Source organism: Pleurodeles waltl, chromosome 7 (genome assembly GCF_031143425.1).
Source record: "Pleurodeles waltl isolate 20211129_DDA chromosome 7, aPleWal1.hap1.20221129, whole genome shotgun sequence".
Lineage (NCBI taxonomy): Eukaryota > Metazoa > Chordata > Amphibia > Caudata > Salamandridae > Pleurodeles > Pleurodeles waltl.
The window spans coordinates 85,278,441-85,289,833 of NC_090446.1; the positions used below are offsets into that span (position 1 = coordinate 85,278,441).

An 11,393-nucleotide genomic window follows, 5' to 3' on the forward strand; every position below is an offset into this window, starting at 1 on the left:
CAGAATCAACACGACCAATCTAGGGCACTGCTTAGTCATTCAAGACTCACTACTCCACGCATAATGCATACTGATTAAAAACGCTGACCTACAAAGAAGTCGAAAAGCAGAATCATCCCTGCTTAAATCATAAATGAGTCTATTTTCAAATTAGTGCCGCTCAACTTCAATCTTTTCACTTCTCCTGTTTAACCCCAGTTCTTTAGGAGGAAAATGTATCCACCCCAAAACTAGACAACCAATTCTCACATGGTACCCCACCACAGACCTGCAATAGTAATATTAAATATTAAATATTATTACTAGTACCACCGGGGCAAACCTACTGTCCCTTGATCTCAGCCATATCATCAACCAAAATAGCCCAGACTCAATCGATCAAAATACTTGCTTTAAACCCAAGAACATGGGGCCTGATTCTAACTTTGGAGGACGGTGTTAAACCGTCCCAAAAGTGGCGGATATACCACCTACCGTATTACGAGTCCATTATATCCTATGGAACTCGTAATACGGTAGGTGGTATATCCGCCACTTTTGGGACGGTTTAACACCGTCCTCCAAAGTTAGAATCAGGCCCATGGTGTCTCAGCCGTTCGATAGACTGGCTGTTTGTCTTGCTATTTCCTCATATTCATTCAAACCCTGGAGGACAGAGTCCAAAAGATGAATCCATTTACATTCTTGTAAATTAAGACTATCTGATACACTCCCCCCTCGTTGGTTGACATTGATTTTGTCAATCACAAACCATCCCAATGAGTAAAATGATCCACCAAAGGTGCATCTTGTGTTTTACATCTAATCGGTCAACAATGTTGTATAATCCGCACCTTCACTTTCTGTTTTGTCTGCCCGACATATATTAAATCACAAGGACATTTAATTACATAGATTACATTATTGCTATTGCAATTAGTATGTTCTTTGAATGTCACAGACACGTCTATGTTTAAATGTTTTCATTTCCAAACATTGTACACATGCTTTACATGATCCACATTTGAAATGACCCACAATCTTCCGTAAATTCAACATCGACAACAAAGAGGTTCCTCCAGCAAATGGCTAACCACCCTATCCTTGATGTTCTTGCGCCTCTTAAAAGCAATGCATGGGAGTATCATTAATCATCCTGTTGTTACCCCAATCTGTACGGACCCTGAGTTCAAGTAAAAACTCTCGATGGCAGAACCAAGCTCTTTTACGTGCTTTCCTCACTGCACCCTTTGGATAACCCCGTATAAGCAACCGGTTCATCAGATCTTCAGATTCCACAAAATAATCCTGATTCAGGGAACAATTCCTCCGGAGACGGAGGAATTGGCCATAAGGCAAATTATCCCTCAAATTGCGGGGATGATGACTCGTATATTGTAAAAAAGAGTTTTTCTCACTTTCCTTCCTATACAGAGTGGTATAAAGTCGGTTCTCTTGCACTCTAATAGTTATATCCAAAAAACGTATCTCAAGAGAGCTATACTGTATAGTAAATTGTATATCCTCTGATCTCCTGTTTAGCCATTTATGAAAATCCAACAGATCACACAGCGTGCCTGTCCAAATCATGAATACAACATCTGTATACCGCTTCCATAAGGTTATATGTGCATAATATGGTAGTGTACTATCAAAGATAAACTGTTGTTCAAACTTATCCATATACAAAATCGCTACATCCAGCTCAAAAGTTGCACCCATAGCTACTCCTTTCGTCTGTAAATAACAATCCCCCTGAAAGAAGAAAACATTCCTGGTCATTGCTATCTCCAATAGATCAACAATGAAAGCCATAGGCACTTGCGTTGGCTGTGCTCTACCGTCCAATGTTACTCTAATCACCTGTAACGCATGTCCCTGAGGGATATTAGTGTATAATGAAACAATGTCCATTGTTACCAAACTTTGGTTCTCACAATCAAAATGTAAATCTTCAATCATTTTGATAGTCTCCATTGTATCTCTCACATAAGCCGCGGTCACTGGTACTAGAGGTTTTAAAAAGAAATCAACATACTTACAAACCGGTTATAAAATTGAGCCACACCCTGATATAATCGGGCATCCTGGAGATTTTAAAGGATTCTTGTGTATTTTAGGGAGTGTGTAAATGTAGGAATTTGGCTCTGTATGTGCTATTTCAAAGTAAGGAATAGCATGCACAGAGTCCAAGGGTTCCCCTTAGAGGTAAGATAGTGGCAAAAAGAGATAATACTAATGCTCTATTTTGTGGTAGTGTGGTCGAGCAGTAGGCTTATCCAAGGAGTAGTGTTAAGCATTTGTTGTACATACACACAGGCAATAAATGAGGAACACACACTCAGAGACAAATCCAGCCAATAGGTTTTGTTATAGAAAAATATCTTTTCTTAGTTTATTTTAAGAACCACAGGTTCAAATTCTACATGTAATATCTCATTTGAAAGGTATTGCAGGTAAGTACTTTAGGAACTTTGAATAATCACAGTAGCATATATACTTTTTACATAAAACACAATAAGCTGTTTTAAAAGTGGACACAGTGCAATTTTCACAGTTCCTGGGGGAGGTAAAGTATTGTTAGGTTTCACAGGTAAGTAAGTCACTTACAGGTTTCAGTTTTGGGTCCAAGGTAGGCCACCGTTGGGGGTTCAGAGCAACCCTAAAGTTATCACACCAGCAGCTCAGGGCCGGTCAGGTGCAAAGGTCAAAGAGGTGCCCAAAACACATAGGCTATAATGGAGAGAAGGGGGTGCCCCGGTTCCAGTCTGCCAGCAGGTAAGTACCCGCGTCTTCGGAGGGCAGACCAGGGGGGTTTTGTAGGGCACCGGGAGGGACACGAGTCAGCACAAAAAGTACACCCTCAGCAGCGCGGGGGCGGCGGGGTGCAGTGTGGGACCACGCGTCGGGTTCTCTGTTGATTTCAATGGGAGACCAAGGGGTCACTTCAGCGATGCAGGCAGGCAAGGGGGGGGGCTCCTCGGGGTAGCCACCACCTGGGCAAGGGAGAGGGCCTCCTGGGGGTCACTCCTGCACAGGAGTTCTGTTCCTTCCGGTGCTGGGGGCTGCGGGTGCAGGGTCTTTTCCAGCCGTCGGGAAATGGAGTTCAGGCAGTCGCGGTCAGGGGGAGCCTCGGGATTCCCTCTGCAGGCGTCGCTGTGGGGGCTCAGGGAGGACAACTTTGGTTACTCACAGTCTTGGAGTCGCCGGAGGGTCCTCCCTGAGGTGTTGGTTCTCCACCAGTCGAGTCGGGGTCGCCGGGTGCAGTGTTGCAAGTCTCACGCTTCTTGCGGGGAGTTGCAGGGGTCTTTAAATCTGCTCCTTGAAACAAAGTTGCAGTTCTTTTGGAGCAGTGCCGCTGTCCTCGGGAGTTTCTTGTCTTTCCTGAAGCAGGGCAGTCCTCAGAGGATTCAGAGGTCGCTGGTCCCTTGGAAAGCGTCGCTGGAGCAGGTTTCTTTGGAAGGCAGGAGACAGGCCGGTGAGTCTGGGGCCAAAGCAGTTGGTGTCTTCTGTTCTTCCTCTGCAGGGGTTTTTCAGCTCAGCAGTCCTCTTCATCTTGTAGTTTCAGGAATCTAAATTCTTAGGATCAGGGGAGCCCTTAAATACTAAATTTAAGGGCGTGTTTAGGTCTGGGGGGTTAGTAGCCAATGGCTACTAGCCCTGAGGGTGAGTACACCCTCTTTGTGCCTCCTCCCAAGGGGAGGGGGTCACATCCCTAATCCTATTGGGGGAATCCTCCATCTGCAAGATGGAGGATTTCTAAAAGTTAGAGTCACTTCAGCTCAGGACACCTTAGGGGCTGTCCTGATTGGCCAGTGACTCCTCCTTGTTGTTCTCATTATTTTCTCCGGCCTTGCCGCCAAAAGTGGGGGCCGTGGCCGGAGGGGGCGGGCAACTCCACTAGCTGGAGTGTCCTGCGGTGCTGGCACAAAGGGGTGAGCCTTTGAGGCTCACCGCCAGGTGTGACAGCTCCTGCCTGGGGGAGGTGTTAGCATCTCCACCCAGTGCAGGCTTTGTTACTGGCCTCAGAGTGACAAAGGCACTCTCCCCATGGGGCCAGCAACATGTCTCGGTTGTGGCAGGCTGCTGGAACCAGTCAGCCTACACAGATAGTCGGTTAAGGTTTCAGGGGGCACCTCTAAGGTGCCCTCTGGGGTGTATTTTACAATAAAATGTACACTGGCATCAGTGTGCATTTATTGTGCTGAGAAGTTTGATACCAAACTTCCCAGTTTTCAGTGTAGCCATTATGGTGCTGTGGAGTTCGTGTTTGACAGACTCCCAGACCATATACTCTTATGGCTACCCTGCACTTACAATGTCTAAGGTTTGGCTTAGACACTGTAGGGGCACAGTGCTCATGCACTGGTGCCCTCACCTATGGCATAGTGCACCCTGCCTTAGGGCTGTAAGGCCTGCTAGAGGGGTGTCTTACCTATACTGCATTGGCAGTGAGAGGCTGGCATGGCACCCTGAGGGGAGTGCCATGTCGACTTACTCGTTTTGTTCTCACTAGCACACACAAGCTGGTAAGCAGTGTGTCTGTGCTGAGTGAGGGGTCTCCAGGGTGGCATAAGACATGCTGCAGCCCTTAGAGACCTTCCCTGGCATCAGGGCCCTTGGTACCAGAGGTACCAGTTACAAGGGACTTACCTGGATGCCAGGGTGTGCCAATTGTGGATACAAAAGTACAGGTTAGGGAAAGAACACTGGTGCTGGGGCCTGGTTAGCAGGCCTCAGCACACTTTCAATTCAAAACATAGCATCAGCAAAGGCAAAAAGTCAGGGGGTAACCATGCCAAGGAGGCATTTCCTTACAGTAAATCATATGGATACGAGGATTCTTTTTATTCAAAAAATCATATTCCAAATCAGTGAGAAAACCCATCAGCAAACCCTCACTTGTAACTCTTTTAATCAAGTCTACCACCTCACTCGTCGGGTCACGTTCAAATTTCCTGTAACTTCCTATATCTGCCAGTTGCTTCAAGATCTCATTCTTGTAGTCACTTGTATTCTGTACTACTAGACAGTGCAAGCAGTTGGTACCAGCCCCTACTCTTGTCTGCCATTTAATTGTCATCCATGACTGTTGCATCGGTCAGCCGCCATGCAGTATTTCTGATTTCTGCAGGTGTTTTCAGGTTGCAACCAGGATTGCTCCTTGTGTGCACTAGAACAGTTATCTAACTCACCAGTATCATTGTGGATTGAGGAACAGCAAGAGAACCTGGGTTGGGTTCCTGTCTTTTACTATAGACTGTTGTTGTCCTTAGATGATTTCAGGCAATGTCATGGTGTACAGAGGTATGGAGCAGTCCTACACCCGTCTCCCTCCAGGCACCTTCCTGAGTTTTTTAAATGCTTATTCAGAGAAAGAAAAGATTCCTACAGATGTCGCTTGTTACCTAGTGAAAAAAAAAGTCTTAGAACACATTGAATCCAGGATAGGGATTAATGACCAATCCGAAGGTGTTTTCTTGGTCTTGAGCCAATCAGTGACCATCCCGAGGGCACCCCCACTCACAGCCCTACTTCAGCAGTGGGCAGGATTATTTTGACAAGGATAACAATCAATTTCCATTGTAAAACGTCATTGACATCCACTGCCTAAACTAAGTTTTATTTTAACATTCACACTTTTATGGTATTGGATTTTATTAAATATATCTCCCCCACATCTGTGAGTTGACTGGGTGGGTATTTAAGGCCTCTTTAAACCATGTCCTACAAACAGATGAAGTTCAAAATGCTCTTGGCTGGATAGACAGTCACTTGTTTCAGTCTCCAAGCTGCTCACTTTCTGGCACATGGCTGAGCTCAAGGCTTCTGTCATTAAGAGCAGAAGGAGTCCCGATACAGGCAGAAACGTTGAATAGAGCAGGCATAAGGTGATTGAAAACCATAACAGTATACATTAAAAATAAATAGAATTTTGTAGTTAATTTCAGTGCTGTCTTCACTTTTTTTTTACCAGGTTATTGTGAATTGTGCTATGATATTGTTGTCATGTGCAACATTGTGGTTTGTCATTGCCCAATGTTGTTATGGCGTATTATATTGTACCTGAAGTCAGGGATATCTTAAGGATGTTGTCAGCCCTGGGCCAAACATATGCTGGGGGGCCCTGTTTGTAACAGCTTTGAATTTATAATCCAATTTTACCTCTTTCATGTCCTCTTTGGCCACGTCACTGACGGGGCACAGACACACTGGTCCAAATTCTAAACGTAGTTAGGCTCAAGGCAAAAAGATGAAAGTGGCCGTGCGCAGCTGCCACGACAAAGTCTGTTACCCTATCAGATTTAATTTTTTATACTAAATTCATATCAATATAAAGCAAATAACCAACTAAACATCATTGTATTCTAAAATAATAGCTTGCTAATTTTCAGCCAATACGTGCTTTACAGCATATTACGCTGCTTCTTCAGGGCTTCTAGAGCACAAAGTAAAAGCATGGATCAATAGTAAGACCATGTGAATCATCAAACCTAATCTTCATCAATACAAATCAGAGAACATTATAGATACCGATTATAACTGGTGTTCGCCACCCATCAAATCTCCAAATATATCCCTGTATCACATTTCGTGCATTAAGATAGAAGAGGCTTTTTAGTACTGCAGGAAGATCTTTGCACGTCCACACCAATCCAATCTAATAGAATTTAATATTGACATGATCTCATGGCAATACTCAACACAATCGTCTAACTGTATATGTGAAAATATTTGGACTATGAAATGTTAGAAACAAAAGGAAAAACTGAAAGTAAATATATTTTACTTTATTGCTTGTGCGCCCAACAAATTTAGTATAAGACTGTCAAATTCTAAATGTGTTTACATCTAATATTCAGGGCTAGTGACATGTGTTTTCAGTATTATAACACAGCAGCAATTTACTAATATTACTGCACATAATCTCTGTGACACCCTCCCATTTCTCACATATGAGGTCCTTTGTGATTTAAAAGTAACTTTTTAGTGGATGTTTCATGAAACAAACACCACATTTCTTTTCTAAATGTCTGTAATAGACTCTCACACATCATCCACATTAAAAATACATGACAGATATATTACTTAGTGGCGGTCGCCACTAGGTAGTTATAGTTAGGACCATGTTTCATTAAAGACATGTTTTTTGCTTGCCTATATCTTTGGCATCGTTTGACGAATCTTCCCAAAATGTTCCAAAAAAAGAGCCCCTGTGATTCTTGTTGTGCACTGAAAGTTTTGGTGTGATCTGTCAAGAAGGGACTAAGGAAAAGGGGGGGGGTCTAAAAAGTTGTGCTTCCCACATTGAATTCCATAGGAACTTTAGACACAACTACACATCGAAACACTTGCTGGAATTACACTACATTTGGCAGAAAGCTAGATTTCGGTACACAGGTTGTGCTTTCAGTTACTTTGTGTAAAGCCATTCAGTAGTTTTTGAGAAATTAAAGGGAAAATGCATTTGTATACCTCTGGCCGTGAAATTTTCACGATGATCGTGGCAAATTTGTGAATGCATAACAGGAATGCTGTGATTGGCTGGCCACAACCTGACTAGGAAGTTGCAACTGCCATTTTATGTTATGGGAGAGGGTCCCCTGGCCTGAGAACAGAAATGATAAGTGGTATAAGGGGTCAGGGTGGAGGTACCCTGACTCCAGGGGTGTGATATAGGTGTGTTTGAGGGTTGATTTATGGGTTGAAAATGATTTTTCTTCACCATGTGTAATATTCGTGAATATTCGAGAATATCCTTGAATATTCGAGGACATTCAAGAATATGCAAAAAAAAAACATTCATAGGCTTATTCAGACATTATTTCATTCACTCATACATGCACTCAAAGACTCATGCACCCACTCACACACCCACTCCGGCACTCATGCACCCACTCAGACCTACTTATAGACTCACACACCCACTTTGAGACGGACTCAGACACTCACATACCCACTTAAAGATCCACTGGCAGAGACAGGCCCTGTGGCCAACCCCCGCTGTTCATGGCCAAAGGCCCCACGCTGTGCAGGGTTGTGTGTTTATGAGGGCTTGGCTGCAGGGCCTGCAACCAACCCCCACTGCGCATGTCCTGTGGCCGTGTGTGGCAGTAGTTGGATTAATGTAAAGTAATTAAAATTACTTTACATTAAAAACCGTAGAAATTCACTGAAAAAAACAAAGGTTATAGGGTCGATTATAGTTAGGTTCTGAATTTATTCATACAAAACCAAAGAAATTCAGCAGTTATAGTTAGAGTTATTTAAAGTAACTATAACTCGTGCCCTAAGGTAACTATAACTCGCGCCTTCGCCATGCACAGCTAATTACTCCACATATTATATCATTGATGACATCTTCTTTGGCATTTTTGATGTTATCACTGCACAATTTGCAATAAAATTATTGATAAGAAAATTGTGCATGGCGAGGGCGTGAGTTATAATCCATCACTATTTAAGACCTTTTGTCACATCCCTGCCAGCATATTTGAAATAAACTACCCATTTTCTTACTATAATTGATGGATTACATTGGGAGGAGGCCTTTCTTATGATAACACTGGATATGGCTAGCCTGTATACTAGTATTCAACATGAGCTGGGTATCAGAGTGATCAGACTCTTTTTCAGGGCTAGATCACTGTCCTCCTATTGCATCTAGAAATGCTCATCAATATGATTTACTTTTGTTTGACCAATAACTATTTTCTCTTTGATAACAAATTGTATAGGCAAGTACAAGGGACAGCTATGGGCACTTGTTTCACCCCCAGCTACGCAAATCTTTTTGTGGGCTGGTGGAAGGAACAGGTGTCCAATAGCACACCTGCATTTGAGGAACATGTGATACTTTGGACACGCTTTATCAATTACATTTTTATCATTTGAAGGGCGATGCAATCTTAGCTGAATTGGGGAATTCAATTCCAATAACCTCGATTTACGGTTTACTTGACACATTGACAAGCACAAAATTGAATTTTTAGATATTGAATTATTTGTGGAAAATTATAAACTCAACATTACATTGCAAACATACTGCAGGCTATAGCCTGTTGTGTGCCGCTAGTGCCCACCCCAAATGTCTTGTCCACAGTATCCCTTATGACAAGGTCCTGAGAGCCAAAAGAATTTGTAGTACTCCAATAGATTTTGATTGTGAAAAAGGGATCATGTACACTAGTCTCAGAGAGAGGAGTTACAGTGAAAAGGTCATTCAACAGGTCATTTCTCTTGTAAATTCTGTAGAAAAAAACAGTTATTACACCCATGAGACGGAACATCAGGTGAGGATCAAGCCATGGGGTTTATTACTACTTTCTCCCACTAAGTATCCTAGATCAAATGTATATTTAACAAATAATGGGATGTGCTAAAAACTGACTGTAACATTGTCAAGTTTGTCCATAGCACACCTGAAATCACATTCCGTAAATGTTCTTCATTACAAGACAGCATGTGTACTAAAACGGTTACCACAACAGTGAATGACATTAGAAATTTAAATACTGTTGGTTCCTTTTGTTGTATGAACTGCAAAGCTTCTGCAAAAAAATGTGGATACCTACAAAAAATGGATACCATCAGATTAGAAAATTGTATACATGCAACACGGAATGTTGTGTTTATTGTTTGACATGTCCTTCTGACAAATTGTATGCAGGCAGTACCATACACAAGGCCAAAAAGAGAATCCTGGAACATATGAGAGCAATCAAGCACAACTATTGTCAGTAACCCGTGGCCAGGCATTTTGAGTAATACCATGAATGTAATGAAAATTTGCACAATTTGTTGTTATTGATACCATAGGATGTGATATTAGAGGTGGGGACAGGGAACACAAACTTTATATTCTGGAATCCAAACATATCATTAATTTTGATGTTTTCATCCCTAAGGGCCTCAATTCCAGTGAAGAACTATCAGTCCATTTGGGGTATCTTTGGAGACAGACCCGCCATACTCTACAGTTGAGCTCAACTTTCTTATCATTAGTAAATATTCCTGTTTGCTTCAACTGTTATGGTGTATATGTTTTTAGAGGTTGAAGTTTTTTAACTTTCACTTTTTTTACATTTTACTCAGATATCATCATTTCCAATATCACCAGAAAGCATAGTTACACTTCAACCAGAGATAGTTCAGCATCAGTTGAGCATTGCCCCACACGAGATTCTAGTTTGTTCTTATAATCGTCATTATTCCATTGGTGTTATTGTTACAATGAGCAACCTGCCCCCAGGGTTAGTTTATTATTAGCCCACATGGGTGATATTTGTGGTACTGGCCTTGACATACACATCAAGAGACGGCGCACTAAAGAACCACTTTATCTTTTGGGACTTGAAAAATATATTTTTATTTAGTGCTGTACTTTATTTGTTTTTCGACCAAACCGACATAACACTGCACAATTTGCTTCTTTGCTAATACCATATTTAGCCCACAAGGGTGACAACATGGTGCATAGAATTTGTCTTTCTACTAATACCATACTGGGAAGGCATAGTATCCACTCGGGACATGAATTGATACATTGTATGCTAGTTAGAATTCTATCCTACTGACACAAGTCAAGTCATTTGTACTGATAAATCATAGTCAAGGACACATCATTTGTTTATTTGCACCATTATGGATCAAATCAACAATATGCATATTAATTGAACGGCGAACATAGAAACCAATATTACATTTGGTTACATGTTTATTTGAACGAGCAGTCTTGATATTCATGACATCATATATGTACTGATACATATTGTTTGTGATATTTTTTGTGACTTATGTTTCTACCAATTGAATATTTGACAAACTGTAACCAATGTTTTACTATTCTTGATGTGAATTGCAACATGCTAAGATGGTGGCTGTTTACTACACTAGTATGAGGTACCAGTGGTAGTCTGTTTTTGATTTCCACATTATTTCACTTTAAACATGGCTGTAATTACCTCGACTGGTAACCGTGAGCAAGGCTACGGCCGAAACGCGTTTGAGAAGCCAACATATTAAACACTGATATCTGTACCCAGATTTTGGAGTCCTTGTCATCTCTTGTGATTTTTGGGAATTTTAGTATATACATTTATATTTATTACGAACTGGTGGTTGCCAGTAGGCAGTTATATTTAGGATCTGGTTTCTGTAGTGTGTTTTTTGCTTTGCTTATAACTTTGGCTCTGCTTCACAAATCTTCATGACATTTTCTAAGCTAGTGTACCAGTTAATTCAGCTGCTGTCTGCAAAGTTTTGGGGTGATTGATCAAGCAGGACCCGAGAAAAGAGGGGGCCCCAAAACGCATTTCCCCCATATAATTTCCTTTAGGGATTTTAGGCATGATTACAACCCAAACTGCTGAACGGAATTACACCATATTTGGCAGAAAGCTAGATCTTGGTCA

The 11,393-nt window shown here is 41.8% G+C and overlaps 1 long non-coding RNA gene across 1 annotated transcript in view; it reads left to right on the plus strand.

Annotated features, from left to right (window-relative positions):
• Nucleotides 1-11,004, plus strand: part of LOC138247203 (uncharacterized) — a 138,669-nt gene extending 127,665 nt beyond the window's left edge. The window contains exon 3 of the long non-coding RNA XR_011194360.1: nucleotides 9,888-11,004. This is a non-coding gene — a long non-coding RNA (uncharacterized lncRNA). The remainder of the gene's footprint in view (nucleotides 1-9,887) is intronic.
• The last annotated feature ends 389 nt before the right edge of the window (nucleotides 11,005-11,393 follow it).